Genomic DNA, 12,851 nt, shown 5'->3' on the forward strand with positions numbered 1-12,851 from the left:
TGCTGATAGATGCTCTGACAGCCCCTTGGGTCTTCAACATGGCTTATGTGTTTCCACCATTCCCGATGCTTCCTCGTTTGATTGCCAAGATCAAACAGGAGAGAGCTTCGGTGATTCTGATAGCGCCTGCGTGGCCACTCAGGACCTGGTATGCAGACCTAGTGGACATGTCGTCCTGTCCACCGTGGTCTCTGCCTCTGAGACAGGACCTTCTAATTCAGGGTCCTTTCAACCATCCAAATCTAATTTCTCTGAGGCTGACTGCATGGAGATTGAACGCTTGATTCTATCAAAGCGTGGCTTCTCGGAGTCAGTTATACAGGCTAGGAAGCCTGTTACCAGAAAAATTTACCATAAGATATGGCGTAAATATTTATATTGGTGCGAATCCAAGAGTTACTCATGGAGTAAGGTTAGGATTCCTAGGATATTGTCCTTTCTACAAGAGGGTTTAGAAAAGGGCTTATCTGCTAGTTCGTTAAAGGGACAGATTTCTGCTCTGTCTATTCTTCTACACAAACGTCTGGCTGAAGTTCCAGACGTTCAGGCTTTTTGTCAGGCTTTAACTAGGATTAAGCCTGTGTTTAAGACTGTTGCTCCGCCGTGGAGCTTAAACTTAGTTCTTAATGTTCTTCAAGGCGTTCCATTTGAACCCCTTCATTCCATTGATATCAAGCTGTTATCCTGGAAGGTTTTGTTTTTGATGGCTATTTCCTCTGCTCGAAGAGTCTGAGTTATCTGCCTTACATTGTGATTCTCCTTATCTGATTTTTCATTCAGATAAGGTAGTTCTGCGTACTAAACCTGGGTTCTTACCTAAGGTAGTTACTAACAGGAATATCAATCAAGAGATTGTTGTTCCATCACTGTGTCCTAACCCTTCTTCAAAGAAGGAACGACTTTTGCATAATCTGGACGTAGTCCGTGCCCTGAAGTTCTATTTGCAGGCAACTAAAGATTTTCGTCAAACTTCTTCCCTGTTTGTCGTTTACTCTGGACAGAGAAGAGGTCAAAAGGCTTCGGCTACCTCTCTCTTTTTGGCTTCGTAGCATAATACGTTTAGCCTATGAGACTGCTGGACAGCAGCCTCCTGAAAGGATTACAGCTCATTCTACTAGAGCTGTGGCTTCCACCTGGGCCTTTAAAAATGAGGCCTCTGTTGAACAGATTTGCAAGGCTGCGACTTGGTCTTCGCTTCACACATTTTCAAAATTTTACAAATTTGACACTTTTGCTTCTTCGGAGGCTATTTTTGGGAGAAAGGTACTTCAGGCAGTGGTTCCTTCTGTTTAATGTTTCTGCCTTGTCCCTCCCTTCATCAGTGTACTTTAGCTTTGGTATTGGTATTCCATAAGTAATGGATGACCCATGGACTGACTACACTTAACAAGAGAAAACATAATTTATGCTTACCTGATAAATTTATTTCTCTTGTAGTGTAGTCAGTCCACGGCCCGCCCTGTCTTTAAGGCAGATCTAAATTTTAATTAAACTCCAGTCACCACTGCACCCTATGGTTTCTCCTTTCTCGTCTGCTTTGGTTGAGTGACTGAATATTACATGTGAGGGGAGGAGCTATATAGCAGCTCTGCTTGGGTGATCCTCTTGCAGCTTCCTGTTAGGAAGAGATATATTCCATAAGTAATGGATGACCCGTGGACTGACTACACTTAAGAGAAATAAATTTATCAGGTAAGCATAAATTATGTTTCTCCAACATAGGTGTGTCCGGTCCACGGCGTCATCCTTACTTGTGGGATATTCTCTTCCCCAACAGGAAATGGCAAAGAGTCCAGCAAAGCTGGTCACATGATCCCTCCTAGGCTCCGCCTACCCCAGTCATTCTCTTTGCCGTTGCACCGGCAACATCTCCACGGAGATGGTTAAGAGTTTTTTGGTGTTTAAATGTAGTTTTTATTCTTCAATCAAGTGTTTGTTTTAAAATAGTGCTGGTATGTACTATTTACTCTGAAACAGAAAAGAGATGAAGATTTCTGTTTGTAAGAGGAAGATGATTTTAGCAAACGTTACTAAAATCGATTGTTGTTTCCACACAGGACTGTTGAGATGAAGTAACGTCAGTTGGGGGAAGCAGTTGGCAGACTTTTCTGCCTGAGGTATGACTGGCCACATTTCTAACAAGACTTTGTAATGCTGGAAGGCTGTCATTTTCCCTATGGGGACCGGTAAGCCATTTTCTTAGATTAAGTAAAAGAATAAAGGGCTTTATAAGGGCTTAAAAAACTGGTAGACATTTTTCTGGGCTAAAACGATTACTTTGCTAAGCATATTTGGCAGATTATAACTTTATAGTTATTATAATCTTGGGGATTGTTGTTAAAAAACGGCAGGCACTGTATGGACACCTTTTTCAGATGGGGGCCTTCTCTAGTCATAGGCAGAGCCTCATTTTCGCGCCACTAATGCGCAGTTGTTTTTGGAAAGCAAGGCATGCAGATGCATGTGTGAGGAGCTAAGAACCACTGAAAAAGCTTATAGAAGGCGTCATTTGGTATCGTATTCCCCTCTGGGCTTGGTTGGGTCTCAGCAAAGCAGATACCTGGGACTGTATAGGGGTTAAATGTAAAAACGGCTCCGGTTCCGTTATTTTAAGGGTTAAAGCTTTCAAATTTGGTGTGCAATACTTTTAAGGCTTTAAGACACTGTGGTGAAATTTTGGTGAAATTTGAACAATTCCTTCATGCTTTTTCGCATATTCAGTAATAAAGTGTGTTCTGTTTAAAATTTAAAGTGACAGTAACGGTTTTATTTTAAAACGTTTTTTGTGCTTTGTCGACAAGTTTAAGCCTGTTTAACATGTCTGAACCATCAGATAAGCTATGTTCTATATGTATGAAAGCCAATGTGTCTCCCCATTTAAATATATGTGATAATTGTGACATAGTGTCCAAACAAAGTAGGGACAATGATGCCACAGATAATATTGCCCAAGATGATTCTTCAAATGAGGGGAGTTAGCATGGTACTGCATCATCCCCTTCTGTGTCTACACCAGTTTTGCCCACACAAGAGGCCCCTAGTACATCTAGTGCGCCAATACTTATTACCATGCAACAATTAACGGCTGTAATGGATAATTCTATTGCTAATATTTTATCTAAAATGCCTACTTATCAGAGAAAGCGCGATTGCTCTGTTTTAAACACTGAAGAGCAAGAGGACGCTGATGATAACGTTTCTGACATACCCTCACACCAATCTGAAGGGGCCAGGAGGGAGGTTTTGTCTGAGGGAGAAATTTCAGATTCAGGAAAAATTTCTCAACAAGCTGAACCTGATGTTGTAACATTTAAATTTAAATTAGAACATCTCCGCGCACTGCTTAAGGAGGTATTAGCTACTCTGGATGATTGTGACAATTTGGTCATTCCAGAGAAATTATGTAAGATGGACAAGTTCCTAGAGGTTCCGGTGCCCCCCGATGCTTTTCCTATACCCAAGCGGGTGGCGGACATAGTAAATAAGGAGTGGGAAAGGCCTGGCATACCTTTTGTTCCTCCCCCTATATTTAAGAAATTATTTCCTATAGTCGACCCCAGAAAGGACTTATGGCAGACAGTCCCTAAGGTCGAGGGGGCGGTCTCTACTCTAAACAAACGCACTACTATTCCCATAGAAGATAGTTGTGCTTTCAAAGATCCTATGGATAAAAAACTAGAGGGTTTGCTTAAAAAGATGTTTGTTCAGCAAGGTTACCTTCTACAACCAATTTCATGCATTGTTCCTGTCACTACGGCAGCATGTTTCTGGTTCGAAGAACTAGAAAAGTCGCTCAATAAAGAATCTTCGTATGAGGAGGTTATGGACAGAGTTCAAGCACTTAAATTGGCTAACTCTTTTATTCTAGATGCCGCTTTGCAATTAGCTAGATTAGCGGCGAAAAATTCAGGGTTTGCTATCGTGGCGCGCAGAGCGCTTTGGCTAAAGTCTTGGTCAGCGGATGTGTCTTCCAAGACAAAATTGCTTAACATCCCTTTCAAGGGTAAAACACTGTTTGGTCCTGATTTGAAAGAGATTATTTCAGACATCACCGGGGGAAAGGGCCACGCCCTTCCTCAGGATAGGTCTTTTAAGGCTAAAAATAAGCCTAATTTTCGTCCCTTTCGCAGAAACGGACCAGCCTCAAGTTCTACATCCTCTAAGCAAGAGGGTAATTCTTCTCAACCCAAACCAGCCTGGAGACCGATGCAAGGCTGGAACAAGGGTAAGCAGGCCAAGAAGCCTGCCACTGCTACCAAAACAGCATGAAGGGATGGCCCCCGATCCGGGACCGGATCTGGTGGGGGGCAGACTTTCTCTCTTTGCTCAGGCCTGGGCAAGAGATGTTCAGGATCCTTGGGCACTAGAAATAGTTTCTCAAGGTTATCTCCTGGAATTCAAGGATCTACCCCCAAGGGGAAGGTTCCACAGGTCTCAATTATCTTCAAACCAAATAAAAAGACAGGCATTCTTACATTGTGTAGAAGACCTGTTAAAGATGGGAGTAATTCATCCAGTTCCAATAGGAGAACAAGGGATGGGGTTTTACTCCAACCTGTTCATAGTTCCCAAAAAAGAGGGAACATTCAGACCAATTTTAGATCTCAAGATCCTAAACAAATTTCTCAGGGTTCCATCGTTCAAAATGGAAACCATTCGAACGATCCTTCCTACCATCCAGGAAGGTCAATTTATGACCACGGTGGATTTAAAGGATGCGTACCTACATATTCCTATCCACAAGGAACATCATCAGTTCCTAAGGTTCGCTTTTCTGGACAAGCATTACCAGTTTGTGGCACTTCCATTCGGATTAGCCACTGCTCCGAGAATTTTCACAAAGGTACTAGGGTACCTTCTAGCGGTTCTAAGACCAAGGGGCATTGCAGTAGTACCGTACTTGGACGACATCCTGATTCAAGCGTCGTCTCTGTCAAAAGCAAAGGCTCATACGGACATCGTCCTAGCCTTTCTCAGATCTCACGGATGGAAAGTGAATATAGAAAAAAGTTCTCTTTCCCCGTCAACAAGAGTTCCCTTCTTGGGAACAATAATAGACTCCTTAGAAATGAGGATTTTTCTGACAGAGGTCAGAAAATCAAAACTTCTAAGCTCTTTTCAAGTACTTCATTCTGTTCTTCGTCCTTCCATAGCGCAGTGCATGGAAGTAATAGGATTGATGGTTGCAGCAATGGACATAGTTCCTTTTGCACGAATTCATCTAAGACCATTACAACTGTGCATGCTCAGACAGTGGAATGGGGATTATACAGACTTGTCTCCGACGATTCAAGTAGATCAAAGGACCAGAGATTCACTCCGTTGGTGGCTGATCCTGGACAACCTGTCACAGGGAATGAGCTTCCACAGACCAGAGTGGGTCATTGTCACGACCGACGCCAGTCTGGTGGGCTGGGGCGCGGTCTGGGAACCCCTGAAAGCTCAGGGTCTATGGTCTCGGGAAGAATCTCTTCTCCCGATAAACATTCTGGAACTGAGAGCGATATTCAATGCTCTCAAAGCTTGGCCTCATCTAGCAAAGGCCAAATTCATAAGGTTTCAATCAGACAACATGACGACAGTTGCATATATCAACCATCAGGGGGGAACAAGGAGTTCCCTGGCGATGGAGGAAGTGACCAAGATAATTCAATGGGCGGAGGATCACTCCTGCCACTTGTCTGCAATCCACATCCCAGGAGTGGAAAATTGGGAAGCGGATTTTCTGAGTCGTCAGACATTCCATCCGGGGGAGTGGGAACTCCATCCGGAAATCTTTGCCCAAATAACTCTATTATGGGGCATTCCAGACATGGATCTGATGGCCTCTCGTCAGAACTTCAAGGTTCCTTGTTACGGGTCCAGATCCAGGGATCCCAAGGCGACTCTAGTAGATGCACTAGTAGCACCTTGGACCTTCAACCTAGCTTATGTATTCCCACCGTTTCCTCTCATTCCCAGGCTGGTAGCCAGGATCAATCAGGAGAGGGCTTCGGTGATCTTGATAGCTCCTGCGTGGCCACGCAGGACTTGGTATGCAGACCTGGTGAATGTCATCGGCTCCACCATGGAAGCTACCTTTTGAGACAGGACCTTCTTGTTCAAGGTCCATTCGAACATCCGAATCTGGTTTCCCTCCAACTGACTGCTTGGAGATTGAACGCTTGATTTTATCAAAGCGTGGGTTTTCAGATTCTGTAATAGATACTCTGATTCAGGCTAGAAAGCCTGTAACTAGAAAAATTTACCATAAGATATGGAAAAAATATATCTGTTGGTGTGAATCTAAAGGATTCCCATGGAACAAGATAAAAATTCCTAAGATTCTATCCTTTCTACAAGAAGGTTTGGAGAAAGGATTATCTGCAAGTTCTCTGAAGGGACAGATCTCTGCGTTATCTGTTTTACTTCACAAAAGGCTGGCAGCTGTGCCAGACGTTCAAGCGTTTGTTCAGGCTCTGGTTAGAATCAAGCCTGTTTACAGACCTTTGACTCCTCCCTGGAGTCTAAATCTAGTTCTTTCAGTTCTTCAAGGGGTTCCGTTTGAACCCTTACATTCCGTAGATATTAAGTTATTATCTTGGAAAGTTTTGTTTTTGGTTGCAATTTCTTCTGCTAGAAGAGTTTCAGAGTTATCTGCTCTGCAGTGTTCTCCGCCCTATCTGGTGTTCCATGCAGATAAGGTGGTTTTGCGTACTAAGCCTGGTTTTCTTCCGAAAGTTGTTTCCAACAAAAATATTAACCAGGAGATAGTTGTACCTTCTTTGTGTCCGAATCCAGTTTCAAAGAAGGAACGTTTGTTACACAATTTGGACGTAGTCCGTGCTCTAAAATTCTATTTAGAGGCCACTAAAGATTTCAGACAAACATCTTCTTTGTTTGTTGTTTATTCTGGTAAAAGGAGAGGTCAAAAAGCAACTTCTACCTCTTTCTTTTTGGCTTAAAAGCATTATCCGATTGGCTTATGAAAAGAAAGAATCACAGCTCATTCCACTAGGGCTGTGGCTTCCACATGGGCCTTCAAGAACGAGGCTTCTGTTGATCAGATATGTAAGGCAGCGACTTGGTCTTCACTGCACACTTTTGCCAAATTTTACAAATTTGATACTTTTGCTTCTTCGGAGGCTATTTTTGGGAGAAAGGTTTTGCAAGCCGTGGTGCCTTCCATTTAGGTGACCTGATTTGCTCCCTCCCTTCATCCGTGTCCTAAAGCTTTGGTATTGGTTCCCACAAGTAAGGATGACGCCGTGGACCGGACACACCTATGTTGGAGAAAACAGAATTTATGTTTACCTGATAAATTACTTTCTCCAACGGTGTGTCCGGTCCACGGCCCGCCCTGGTTTTTTTTTTTAATCAGGTCTGTTGAATTATTTTTTCTAACTACAGTCACCACGGTATCATATGGTTTCTCCTATGCATATTTCCTCCTGTACGTCGGTCGAATGACTGGGGTAGGCGGAGCCTAGGAGGGATCATGTGACCAGCTTTGCTGGGCTCTTTGCCATTTCCTGTTGGGGAAGAGAATATCCCACAAGTAAGGATGACGCCGTGGACCGGACACACCGTTGGAGAAAGTAATTTATCAGGTAAACATAAATTCTGTTTTTTCCGGTTCCTAAGAGAATTTCGGAGATTATCAAGAGGGAATGGGACAAACCGGGTATCTCGTTCTCCCCTTCTCCTCCTAATTTTAAGAAAATATCCCATATCTGACACTGTTCGGGACTCTTGGCAAACGGTCCCTAAGGTGGAGGGAGCTATATCTACCCTGGCTAAGCGTACAACTATTCCTATTGAGGACAGTTGTGCTTTCAAAGACCCTATGGATTAGAAATTGGAGGGTCTTCTAAAGAAAATGTTTATTCATCAGGGTTTCCTTTTACAACAGACGGCCTGCATGGTACCAGTTACCACTGCGGCGGCCTTCTGGTTTGATTCCTTAGAAGAGTCTCTTAAGACTGAGACTCCCTTAGAGGATATTTTAGATAGAATTAAGGCTCTTAAGCTGGCTAATTCTTTTATCACAGATGCCGTCTTTCAGATTGCCAAATTGGCTGCTAAGAATGCTGGATTTGCTATTTTAGCGCATAGAGCGTTATGGTTAAAATAGCTTTTGGCTATTCCTTTCAAAGGAAAAACCCTATTTGGGCCTGACTTGAAGGAAATCATTTCTGACATTACTAGAGGTAAGGGTCATCTCCTACCTCTGGATAAAACTGCTAAATTGAGGGGTAAACAAAATAATTTTCGTTCCTTTCGGTACTTCAAAGAAGTCCCCGCTTCTTCCGCCAAACAGGAAGGGAATTTTGCATAGGCCAAGTTCGTCTGTAGACCCAACCAGACTTGGAACAAGGGTAAACAACCCAAGAAGCCTGCTGCTGCTACCAAGACAGCATGAAGGGGCGGCCCCCGATCCGGGACCGGATCTAGTAGGAGGCAGACTTTCTCTTTTTGCCCAGACTTGGGTAAGAGATGTTCAGGACCCATGGACACTGGAAATCATGTCCCAAGGGTATCAACTGGAATTCAAAAATTCTCTCCCAAAGGGGAGGTTTCTTCTTTCACGATTGTCTGTAGACCTGATATAAAAAGAGGCGTTCTTATGTTGTGTAAAAGACCTCTACTATGGGAGTAGTTTGTCCCGTTCCAATACTGGAACAGGGGCAGGGGTTTTACTCAAATCTCTTCGTGGTCCCCCAAAAAAAGGAACGTTCAGACCCATTTTAGATCTCAAGAGTCTAAACAAATTTCTCAGTCCCATCCTTCAAGATGGAGACTATTTGAACAATTCTGCCATTGATCCAGGAGGGTCAATATATGACTACCGTGGACTTGAAGGATGAATATCTTCATATTCCTATCCACAAGGATCATTACCAGTTCCTAAGGTTTGCTTTTCTGGACTAACATTTCCAGTTCGTGGCCTTTCCCTTCGGGTTGGCCACTGCACCCAGGATCTTCACGAAGGTTCTAGGGTACCTTCTGGCGGTTCTCAGACCGCGGGGCATTGCAGTGGCGCCTTATCTGGACTATATTCTGATCCAGGCGTCTTACCATCTGACAAGATCTCATACAGTCACAGTTAGCCAGGCTTGGTGTTGTGAGATGGGAAACAATGTTACATTGCAGTTGGGATTGTTTTTGTAGAGTTCAGAATGGAAAACAACAGAGCGCTCTGTATGTTAAGTTAGACTTGGTAGTAAAAACAATCACAGTGTTGCGGATCAACGCGTTTCAGCTGGTGTAGCCTTTTTCAAGATGAATTCAGACTGCTCGCTGCTCTCCTTTTATTGAGGATAATTGTTTAGGACTCCTCCTTGTTGGGTGCTCAGTTTTTTTCTTAAAGGGAAGTATCCTTTCCATGATTCAAATAGTCTCTCATAAAATAGCGGAATAGAAAGGGAAACTATAAATACACTAAAATGTAATAAGAATATTGTAATAAAACAAGCAGATAAAGGGGGTGGCATTGTCATTCTAGATAAAGAGGCCTATAAAAAAGAAGCTCTGAGATTATTGGAAGACCCCCTCACATATAAGAAAATTACTTTAAATCCCATCAATAAACAAAAAAGAGATTTAGAAACCCTATTAAAAAAAGCTTACAATACAGGTATTATCAATAACAAGGAATATGAATTTTTATTTGTTAATCATCCCATCACTCCCACCTTTTATTATTTACCCAAAATTCACAAAAGCCTACAGAACCCACCAGGTAGGCCTATTTCAGGGACCAACTCATTAACAGCCAATCTTTCTGAATACATAGATTTTTTTCTGCAACATTATGTTTTAAAATTACCTTCTTATTTAAAAGATTCAACAGATTTCCTAAATACTCTGCAAACAGTGAAATGGAAAGAGAGCTATACACTCATCACTTGTGATGTCTGTTCACTGTATACCAGTATACAACACAGTTTAGGTTTAAAAGCTATAGACTATCATCTGGTCAAAGGAGGTGAACTCCGCTCTGAACAAATAGATTTTATTAACACCTGCATAAAATTCATTTTAGAAAACAATTCTTTTATTTTCAATGACCAATACTTTCTACAACTGCAAGGGACTGCGATGGGCACCAAGTTCGCCCCAAGTTATGCCAATTTATTCATGGGACACCTTGAGGATATGGTAATCTACAACGGCACTTGGGAGGCGAACTTGGTGCTCTATCGTAGATTTATAGACGATATTTTTATCATTTGGGAAGGGGATCTAGAATTATTTGAGTTACTTTTAGATGACCTTAGTACAAGCACTTTTGGCCTCAACTTCACTTACGAACATAGTAAACACTCACTTAGTTATCTGGACATTAGAATTGAAATAAACAATGGTGAGATTCACACAAAAACACACTTCAAGGAAGTTGAATCTAATAATTATGTACACAGTCAAAGTTGTCACTATAGAAAGTGGATAGAGAACATTCCACCAAACCAATTTTCTAGAATTAGAAAAAATTGCACTACACTAGCCAATTATGACGAACAGTCATCATATCTAGAGAGGAAATTCCTTGAGAAGGGTTACAATAAAAGTAAAATAGAGTCAGCTAAAATCGCAGCTCGAGATAAGAATAGAAGCGACCTTTTAAAAAGAAGGGATAAAACCAATACAATCAGTAACAATACAGGTGCGGACCCACTCTGGTTACCATTTATAACTGATTATAATATTCATCATAATCACATTAGATCCATTCTCAATAAACACTGGTATATCTTACAGAGAGATCCAATCATCGGTGAATTATTACCTGAAAAACCAGCAATGGTATTTAAAAAGGCAAGAAATCTAAAAAACATATTAGCCCCCAGTGCCTTTAAAGATTCAAAGAAAAAATTCATCGAAGGGGATTTTGAATCCCACAAATTAAAAGGGTTTTACCCGTGCATTAATTGTAAAGCCTGTAAATTCAGTAATAAAACCAAGTGGGTAAAGTCGACCACCACCAATAAAGATTTTGAGATTAGGGACTGTATCAGGTGTACTGACAGCAATGTAGTATATCTGATGCAGTGTCCTTGTTTCAAACAGTATTTGGGGGAGACCTCACGACCCCTAAAAGATAGAATTCGTGAACATCTCTTAAACATTGAACACGGTTTCACAGGGCATCTACTATCTAGACATTTTAAAGAATGTCATAATCAAAACACAATGGGTCTAAAATACTGGGGTATAAGAAAAATCACTAACAATTGGAGAGGTGGTGACCTCAATAAAAAGTTGCTACGTGCCGAAGCTGAATTGATATTTCAATTCAAAACTTTAGAACCATTTGGTTTAAATGCAGAACTGGATCTAAATTCTGTAATGCATTAATAAATCTTATGCAATTAAAAATAAATAACAACTTCCTCACATATTACATTTAGTTCCAAATTAAACAATACAAATTAGGGTTCAAAATCAATATGAGTTTTCACTTTTATTCTATTTATTTATTATTGATTATCTATTTATCTATCATCAACTTTATATTCTTTTAATAGACAATAAGATAATACAAATACTATATAACATCTATAAATAGTTAATAAGTCTAACTAAGTTAGGAATCTATACACTATTAAGGGCAACTATTTTCAATTATATAATTTTTTCCCCAATCATAATATTTATTAAACACAAGATTAAAATGACACCACTAGTTCGTATAAACACCGTATTTTATACACTTTTTTCACATATTGAATATAAAATAATAATTTTTCTATATATTAGATTCCTTTCACCCTTATTCATCAAATTACACTGATAAGATTAATTTTCACAATTTATCCAAACCTAACAAATTTATTAAATTTGTTAAACTTGTTATATGGACACAAATTTATTATATTATTTATCCACAACACAAATAAGACCCTTTTTCACTTTATAGATCACTGTAAGATAAAACATATGTTTTTTTACCTAGATATGAATCAGATAAGGAATTTTATTTTATTTAAGTATATTTTACACATAATACATCATAATAGAATGTGATTTTTTTATTCACTTTTTCATTCACATTTTTACACATGAGATTCATATGTGTGTATACACATTATGCTCCCTTTAAAAATGAGAGTCCGCTATTTTATGAGAGACTATTTGAATCATGGAAAGGATACTTCCCTTTAAGAAAAAAACTGAGCACCCAACAAGGAGGAGTCCTAAACAATTATCCTCAATAAAAGGAGAGCAGCGAGCAGTCTGAATTCATCTTGAAAAAGGCTACACCAGCTGAAACGCGTTGATCCGCAACACTGTGATTGTTTTTACTACCAAGTCTAACTTAACATACAGAGCGCTCTGTTGTTTTCCATTCTGAACTCTACAAAAACAATCCCAACTGCAATGTAACATTGTTTCCCATCTCACAACACCAAGCCTGGCTAACTGTGACTCTTAGAATCTGCAGATATCTCTTACACGCTGATCTACAGACCACCCGGTAATCCGTGCATCTGATTGGAACAAATCATCACGTGACCCCGCACACGCTGCACAATCCGGCAAACCACAGTACACGCTGGAGCGATACTGTTCACCTGAAAGGTAATTTCCTATCTATCAAGGGTCTAACGTGTTCACATCGGATTTACTACACTTGTACACGGAGAAGCAGAACAGAAAATAGCTTCGTATTCTGGGTGAGTCTAACTTGTAAGACGAATCATTTATGGCACTGACTTTTCCATTTTGATGCAGATTGTCCTTTCAGCCACCCACGGAACTTTTATTTCGAATGTTACATTGATGCAAAGTTACATTGATACAGCCACATAGACTGACTCAGCTGCTTTCCATGCTCTCAATTGATTTTTATACATTTTTTCATTTGCATT

This window comes from Bombina bombina, chromosome 9, assembly GCF_027579735.1.
Source record: "Bombina bombina isolate aBomBom1 chromosome 9, aBomBom1.pri, whole genome shotgun sequence".
NCBI classification, from domain to species: Eukaryota; Metazoa; Chordata; class Amphibia; order Anura; family Bombinatoridae; genus Bombina; species Bombina bombina.